This window comes from Arachis ipaensis, chromosome B08 (assembly GCF_000816755.2).
Source record: "Arachis ipaensis cultivar K30076 chromosome B08, Araip1.1, whole genome shotgun sequence".
NCBI classification, from domain to species: Eukaryota; Viridiplantae; Streptophyta; class Magnoliopsida; order Fabales; family Fabaceae; genus Arachis; species Arachis ipaensis.
Genome location: NC_029792.2, coordinates 28384162 through 28393625, shown reverse-complemented (window position 1 = coordinate 28393625; position 9464 = coordinate 28384162). Strand labels below are relative to the sequence as shown.

The 9464-nt window shown below is 33.5% G+C and overlaps 1 pseudogene; it reads left to right on the top strand.

Moving 5' to 3' along the window:
* Positions 1 to 8559, top strand: part of LOC107610835 — a 10089-nt pseudogene extending 1530 nt beyond the window's left edge.

Sequence of the window (9464 nt, the reverse complement as noted above, 5' to 3'; positions counted from 1 at the left end):
AGAAATATTTAATTAATCTGTTATTATATATATTTAATTATTTTATTATATTAAATTTAATTATTTAAAAAACTAATTACTTTATTAAAATCTATAAAATAATATGTACATAAATACACAATCACCAATTTGATAACTGATTTTAACACACAAAAAAAAGACAATTTATTTAAATAAAATACTTAAAGATCAATTTTAGTCGAATACAACTTTCTGAACTGCAAGATGCAAATGTAACTTTTTACAAATCTATAGAAACTGTTGTTGATAATAGCGGATTAGAGAAATACGTAAATCGCTATTTACGTAGAACAGTGTGTAAGCAGAAATTGTTATAAGTAACGGCGGTGTCTGTGACTTGGTCACTGTAGTGGTTTATGTGCGGTTATATTCATGTTTCCTCCATTACATATGCTTATTATGCTGCTCACCAGATCTTCATTCCGATCATCTTTCTTTATCTGGTGTATAATTTGATCAACGTAAAACTTTATAATGGTTGCTAATGCTTGTTTTGTGGAGGCAAAAATTAACAGCTCTTCCTCTTAAGAAAAATGTATTATTCGCTTGTTGCTGTACCATTTCAGTGTCAACTTACCTGTTATTATTTTTTCATATCCTGTCTTCATATACATGGACATGTGGAGTACTCTTCACTTCTATTCTAGTACTTCAAGTTTTTTTGAATATTCTGGTTATTTTGGTCTAATAACTTTTGAAATAGAAATTTTATGTAATTTTATGTGAACATTTAAAATATATTTTTTTTATAAGTTTACTTAACAAGATCGAATTTTGGTTTGACAGGAGAGTAGTTCTAGCTCAAATAATCTTTTACTTCATTTTGGAGAATTTTGAATTCTACTGGGGCATAGGATATTGAACACAAAATGATTGTACAAGCATGTACACAATGTTCATCATGAGTAAGTATTAATATAGAAAATGCTATTTGTACAATAAAATTCAGTTTTTAATATTATTTAATTATTTTTTAATTAAAATATATTCTTATTTTTTAGATATACATTTATAATTAAAATTAATTTAAATTTTAAAACTAAAATTTCTCTAACTTCAAGATTAATTTAAATTTTAAAAATTAAAATTTTTCTAACTTCCTACCCACTTCATAGTTAGTTATTATTTTCTTCTTTTACGTTCCTTCTCTATCTGTAACACGATTTTCTTCTATCTCGTTCTCTTGGACAAGACTACTTCTTTTACATTCTTTACTTATGTTATATTACTTAGTAGTTATAAAGGCTAGGTTCATTGTTTCAAATGAATGAGTTTTAGATGTGTGCAGAAATCAATTTAAAAGATGGGATATTATTTTGGATGTGTTGTGAAAGGTATCAGACTCAAACAAAGAAGAGAAGGGAGAAGAGAGTTTTAGAGAGAAAGGAGAAGAAGAGAGTGATTCTCAAAACTGATTTTGGTAAAGTGAAGCTAACAGCTGGAAGTACAGATTAACATCTAGTTATTTATAGCCAAGGTAATGTGCCAGCTATCACAATGTGGACCACACAATCTGAACAAACTAACTAACCGTTTTACCAAACTAACTAACAGCTTAAGCACTAGAGCTAACAGCTTTGCCAAATTAACAGCTTAAGCACTAACTAACTAGTTCTGTCATGACTCCTGCTCATTGATCTTTCTTCTAATACTCTATCATGACCCCTGCTGTAGCAACTGGTTAGTTTTGTTGTCATATCTATTTGGACTTGTTTTTCTGGTGCTTCACCACTACTGCTCCCTTGTTTTGAAATGTCACAGTGTCCTTCACATTTCTTCTCTTCTTTGTTGAGTCCGATAGTAACACTACTGTTGTTGTATGACTTCAGGTTTTTCACTATCAACTTTGACCGAGACTCTAGAAAGGCAACACTTGGTAATGATTTTGTCAACACATTAGCCAGTTGTACAGTCCCAAGGACATGACTCACCTGAACAACTTTCTTAGTGACATAATCTCTCATAAAGTGAAGATCAGTCTCACAGTGCTTTGATTTTGAATGTAAAATTGGATTCGCAGCCAACATCACAACACTTAGATTATCACAATATATTGATGGAACTGTTGAGAGTTTAGCTCTAAGTTCAACCATGAAATTCTTAATCCAAATTAGCTCAGCAACCAGGTCAGCCATGGCTCTATACTCTGCTTCTGTGCTAGACCTGGCAACAACTCCTTGCTTCTTTGAGCTCCATGAAATCAGATTACCGCCAAGAAAAATACAAAATCCTCCAGTGGACTTTCTGTCATTGGGATCGCCTCCCCAATCCGAATCACTATAGGCTGCAATGTTTTGTACACTCGTCTTGCATAAGTGTAAGCCAAAATTTGATGTGCCATTCACATATCTCAGCACTCTTTTTGCCAGTTTTCAGTGTTGATCCAAAGGGGTTTGCATAAATTGTGAGACTTTGCCAACACAATATGCTAATTCTGGACGTGTGACCGTAAGATACTGCAAACTACCCACAACTGAACGGTAGAGTTTTGGATTGTCAAATACTGAACCCCCAAAGGCAGAAAATTTGACTGAAGATGGTAGAGGGGTGTGGCATGGCTTGCAGTGTTCCATATTAGCCTTCTTGAGTAGATCTTTAACATATTTTTCTTGGGACAACACAAAACCACCAGCACCAGTCTTGGTCACCTGAATTTTAAGAAAGTAATTGCAGTTCTCCCATATCTCTTAGGGAAAATTTGACATTGAGTTGCTGTATTACAAGAGAAATTTCTTCATCAGAATCACCTGTGATGATTATATCATCCACATACACCAAGACAATTAGGTGTGAGTTATTTTTTAACCTAGTGAAAACCAAAACATCAGACTTCATTGCACTAAATTCAAGATATTGCAGGGCTGTAGACAGTTTGTGGTACCAGGCTCTTGGTGCCTGTTTTAAACCATAGAGAGCCTTGGTGAGTTTTCATACCAAGCTGCTATCACCAACCTCATAACCCTTTGGTAGCTTCATGTATACATCTTCGACCAGATCACCGTGTAAAAACGCATTGTTTACGCCAAGCTGTCTAATTTTCTAACCCTTAGATAGGGCCACAGTAAGCACAATTAGAATGGAGGTGGGTTTCACCATTGGACTATATGTTTCAGTAAAGTTAAAGCCTGGCCGTTGTGAGAATCCTTGGGCTACCAACCGAGCTTTGTATTTCTAAAAGCTGCCAACTGAGTTGTACTTAATTCGAAAAAACCCATCTGCTACCTACTGCCTCTCTCCCTTGAAGTAGAGTTACTAATTTTCAGGTCTGATTTTGCATTAGAGCCTTGTATTCAGCATCCATTGCTGCCTTCCACTCTGGATTAGCTAAGGCATCCTTTACTGTCCTTGGTTCAACACTGACTGAGAAAGCTCTTAGCTTGAAATCCCATTCTTGCTCCTTGTGACCATGGGATGAACATTGAGAGAGTTTGGAACTGTATTTGGCTAATCATCTGTCAAAGGGAGGACAATTTTCAGGTCTGAAATAGGAACCTGAATAGGTATGTCTGATGGAGCTGAAGGTAATGGAAAGGGTGAGGCTGAAATGTTGTTGTTAGGAGTATTTGTGATTGGAGTTGGGTGTCTTGGGAGTGTATTATGATGTACAGGTTGGAGGGTGGTTCTTGTTAATAGTGGAATCATTGGGACAGAGTGAGGGCTATGATCATGAGGGGAGGATGAACCTTGGAGTGTTGAGGGTGAAATGAGCCCATTCTTGAAGGGAAACTGCTCCTCATCAAATACCACATTGCTAGAGATTACCACCTTTCCTTGGGCAGTGAAACATTTGTAGCCTTTATGAATTGTGCTATAACCAAGAAAGACAGATGTTGCTGACCTGAGCTCCAATTTGTTCCTATTATATGGCCTCAAGTGTGGAAAACACAGGCAGCCGAAAACCTTTAGGGATGCATAATCAACCTTATTACCAAATAACTTCTCAAAGGGTGACTAATCCTTCAAGACTGGAGTTGTCAATTGATTTATCAAGTGTATTGCTGTCATGAATGCATCTCTCCAAAATTTGATGGGCATTCCATCTCCTGCTAGCATTGCTAAGCCTTTCTCAACTACATGCCAGTGCTTTCTCTCAACGCTGCCATTTTGCTAATGCTCATATGGACATGAGAATCTATGTATGTATAACATTTTGTACCTGTAAATCCTTAGCCAAGCTCACATATTCAGCAGCATTGTCAGACTGAAGCATCTTGATTTTACTGTTTAAATGCAATTCAACTATGTGTTGAAAACATTTAAAAACTGATTTGAGTTGCGAACATGTCTTAATAAGGTACAGCCATGTGTATTTACTGTAAGTGTCAACAAAGTTAACAAAATAAAAGTTTTCATTCACCTCAAGCACAGGGGCAGGACCCCAAATGTGTGTGTAGACTAGTTGCAATGGAGCAATGTACAAGGTGTTTGAAGGAAGGTAAGGAAGACTGTGAGATTTTTCAAGACAGCATGAAGCACAAAGATTTTTATTCACAGAAGCTGGAATATTACAAGATTTTAAGACAGAACAAATAACATTATTTTCAGGATGGCCTAATCTATTATGCCACAAAACAAATTAATCAACAGGAGACACAGCTGAGATAAGAGCAGCTAGGTTATTTGATGGAATAAAATTGAGAAATTTGTACATCCCTCTTTCAACCTTTTCATGTATGACAACCTCTTTAGTTCCTTGAGATATCACACAGCAACCATTAGAGTAGAATTCAAAAAAGACATCATTATCACAGCAGAATTTGCACACACTTAGCAAATTCTTTGTTATGTCAGGAACATGCAGTAGTCTATGTAGCAATAATTCTTTGTTACTTAAATCAGTTTTAAAATAGGAGTTTCCAACAAGGTTAATGTGAAAACCTGATCCATTCCCTACAATTACTTGATTTGTGCCTTCATAATTTTCTTTTTCAATCAGATTTCCTTGATCAGAAGTCATGTGATGTGTTGCACCCCGAATTTGGATACCAACTCTGATCTTGAAGTGTTGCAAGTGTAGCAAATATATTGCTCAAATTTGCTTGTGGTTCTTGTATGGTTTGCAAACTGTACCCTCTATATTGAGTTCTTAAATTTTCTCCTCTGTCATATCTATACTAACACGTCTTGGCAGTGTGTCCAATTTTGTCACACACTTGGCAGATAGGTCTATCACTATTGAACACTCTTGAGTCACTGTACTGCTGTTGCTTGTCATTACTCACAAATCTTGATCCTTCGTTGCTAGTGAATCTTGATCCATCAATATTTTCAAATCTTGAATTGTTTCTTGTGAACCTTGGATTATTGTAGGACTGAGCTTCAAATCTGGAATTATTTCCACCAAACTGTCCATTTCTCATTGATCTGTCACCACCTCTTCCTCTAGAATCACCTCTAAAACCGCCTCTGAATCCTCCTCTCATATTATAATTTTGAGAGTAATATTGAGAGTAACCTCGTCCACTTTGTGCCACATTTGCCTGTATGAATGATTCTGGTTTTCTAAACCTCTCCAGCATACTTTCATGAGTTAACAGCAAAGCCTCCAGTTCTCCAACTGAAATACTCACTAGTCTTGCAACTATAGAGGTAATCACCGGTCCATATTCTTCAGTTAATCCATTCAAGATAGCATTAACGTAATCATTTTCACGCATTGGTTCTCCTACTGAACCTAGGGTATCAATAATTCCTTTTAGGGCTAAGACATATTCACTAACTGAAGCGCCTATCTTAATACTGCTTAATTTGTTTTTCAATTGCATTATCTTTCCTCTAATCTGCGAAGAGAAATGATCTTATAACCTTTTTCAGACTTCATACGAATAAACGCATCCTACCATTCGAGTAGTGAAAGCCTTGGTCATCAAAGCAAGCAGCCACGACTTCAATAGTGCGTCTTGTCTTTTCCAGATTGCAAATTCTGGAGTTACTCGTCATGATCCATCAAACCTCAGTGGAATTTCCTCTCCTGTGATATGGTGAAGCAAGTCATGACCTTCAATCGTTGATTCTGCTTGATCCTTCCATTGTAAGAAATTATCATCGTCGAGCTTCATAGAAATTGGTAAAGAAGTAAAATTTGGAGTAACGGTTGATTGATTCATTGTGTTTCCAGCTTGTGGATTGTGGTCTTCTGCCATTGAATTGAGCAGAGAGAGAGCTCTGATACCATGAAAGGTATCAGACTCAAACAAAGAAGAGAAGGGAGAAGAGAGTTTCAGAGAAAAAGGAGAAGAAGAAAGTGATTCTCAAAACTGATTTTGGTAAAGTGAAGCTAACAATTGGAAGTACAGATTAACATCTAATTATTTATAGCTAGGATAATGTGCCGGCTATCACAATGTGGACCACACAATCTAAACAAACTAGCTAACCATTTTGCCAAACTAACTAACAGCTTATGCAGTAGAGCTAACAGCTTTGCCAAATTAACATCTTATGCACTAACTAACTAGTTCTGTCATGTTGCAAGTCAATCTAGTTAGCGTTTGAAAAAAAATTTACCTGCTATAACCAAGTGTGATTTATGCACAATGAATGAATAATTAACAAGTTAGACACACTGTACAAACAAGCAAAAATACTGTATATAGAATAACCAATTATAATATTACACATACAAAATTATACGTTTACACAACTCAAATCACAAGCTTGTACACCAAATAACTAATAGTCAACAAAAATTACCATTAAAAACAAATTAATTCTCAACACAAGTATGAAAATAGAACAACTAGGCAGCAGTAAAACTCATATAATATTCCCTTGCAGACAACTAAAACTCACGTAAACACATTTAAAATACAGAAATTGCACATGCAAAAATAATTTAACTTTGTAATATATATGAGAATATCTTCAGGTCATTTTAATCGATTTTTAATTATAAAAAAAAGAATATTATATAGAATAATAAGAAAAGCAATGGTGTCAGAGAATGCACAAAAAAAAACTCTATAAATAGAGACTCATCCAAACCTTAGGTATGTTTTCGACGCGGACGAACGGCGACGCTGATGCGGACGAATGGCGACGGCGTCAGGGATGAGCGCCGAGGAGGAAGGTGGCATGGATGAACGGTGGTAGAGGATGACGAACCACGGATAGTGTGCGCCTCTGGGTTTATAATGTGTCATGAATGTGATTGCTCTGCTTCTTTCAAGGTTTTGTATGGTATTAGTTAATAATTAGATGGTTTAAGGTTTATTTTAGAATTTTAAAATCAAAATTTTGAATTTTAATTAATTTGATTTTTGGATGTGTATTTAAATTGTAATATATTAATAATTAAATATATTTAATCTGAAACAGAAATTTAAAATTTAAAATTTAAAATTTAAATTTTAGTTTTATTTAGTTTGTATTTTGGATGTGTATTTAATTTTAAAAAGACACTAAATCTATTCATAATTTTTAAATGTGTTTGTTTTACTTTTTTTTTTAAATTATTGTAATAAAATGGTGAATATTGTACCATTTTTAAAGGATACTTAGTTGAATTGAATTAATATTATGTGTATTCTGCTGTATTGGCTGATTATTTTTCCTTATCTGTGAATTATTTTAGCCTATTACTTAAACTATCAAGGTGTTTCACTATGTTGTGAAGGTATGCTATACCATTTGAATATACTTCTGAATATGCTCATCTGACAGAAATACTTTTCCTTGGATTTGTTACTATTGTTGGTCCTGCTATTACTGGACCTCATTTGATAACTCTTTGACTATGAATGGTTCTTAGAATCCTTCGGACAGTTGAGGTATATTGTAGTTACCATTTTCCATAGGGTCCTTTCAATTTCTTGCCATTGTACGGGAAGTGAGTGTCATGTTCCTTCTTCACTTAACATAACCATTTTTTCTGGTATATTTAGTTAATGCGCTTGTTAAAACCTTGCTTCTTCACGACTATCATCATCGGTTGTTGTACACCAAATTCAGAAACTATTCATCAACATTCACTTATATGGACGGGTAAGTTTTCAACTTGTTCTTTAAGGTAGTGTTTGTTTTGAGGTACTGAGACAAAAGAGACTGAGATTTAGTATCATGTTTGTTGGCTCAGAGACTGGTACTAAAATTTCTGTTTCTGTTTCCAAAATTTTAGTATTTTAGTACCTCTAAAAAGTAGGGACACAAGGGACTGAAATTTTTAGAGACGGAAACTGAAACTTTAATAACATTTTATACTTAAAATACCCTCATTTCAATTAACTAATTCCAATTTTACCCTTTGTACAAATTAAATTAGAGCTTCATTCTTGTTTCAATTTTTATCTTTCAATTTATACCAAACAGAATATTGAAATTTATTTCAATCTCTATATCTGAGTCTCTAGCTCTTAATCTCAGTCTTTCAGTCTTTGTCTCTCTATCAGACGCTACCTAAATGTATTGGTATTGTTGTTTAGAATATAAGATGACTAGACCAAGACTTGTTAATGCCTTGGATATTCCATTTTTTATTGAATGTGACATTTTTTCCACCATAATAGAATATTTGGGACTGATATAGGGTACAACATCTAAGAGTGCAAAAATTGAATTCAGCAATAAACAAAAGAAAAAATGATGGAGCAAATTCTTAGGAACCTTGTAGAAATTAGAATTTTAAATTCTCATTCTAAAAAAAATGGTACAGTAACAAGCGAGAGAAAAGGCTGTTAATTTTTGTCTGCATGAAAACAAACATTAGTAATAATTATAAATTTTCACGTTGATAAGACTGTGCACCAAATAAAGGAAGATGACTAGGATAGAGATCTAGTGAGTAGCATATCAAGCATATGCAATAGAGAAAATAGGAATATGACCACACATAAATTGTTACTGCCTGTGGTAGTTTATGACCAAATCCAATTGTACAGAAACTGCTGCTACATATAGCAGTTTCTGCTTGTACACTGCTCCACGCAAATCGTGGCTTACAATCATGATTTATGTATTTCTCTAATCCGTTACTAGATTTGTAAAAAGTTACATTTACGGCTTGTGATTTAAAAAGTTATATTATGATAAAATTGATCTTTAAACATTTTATTTAAGTGAATTTATTATGTATTTTTTTATTTAACTAAAAAATGTATAATTTAAAACAATTTATGTATTATGTAACTAAAATTTTAATGTTTTATTATAAAAATTTATGTTTTTTTATTAAAAAGTATACATTTTAAAATATTTTATGTATTATGCAATTAAAGTTTATGTACCTTTTAACAAAAATATCTATTTTATATATTTTTTAAATTTTTTCTTCTCTTTTTTTCTTTTTTTATTTTTTTTATAGTTCTTCTTAGTTCATTCTTTTAAAGTAAATAAAAATAAGAAAAAAAATTAGCACAACATAACATAAAAAAATGTAACAGTAACAACAATAATAATAGAAAAAAAGATAAAAACATGTAAAAAAAAAAATACATAATAACTGATAT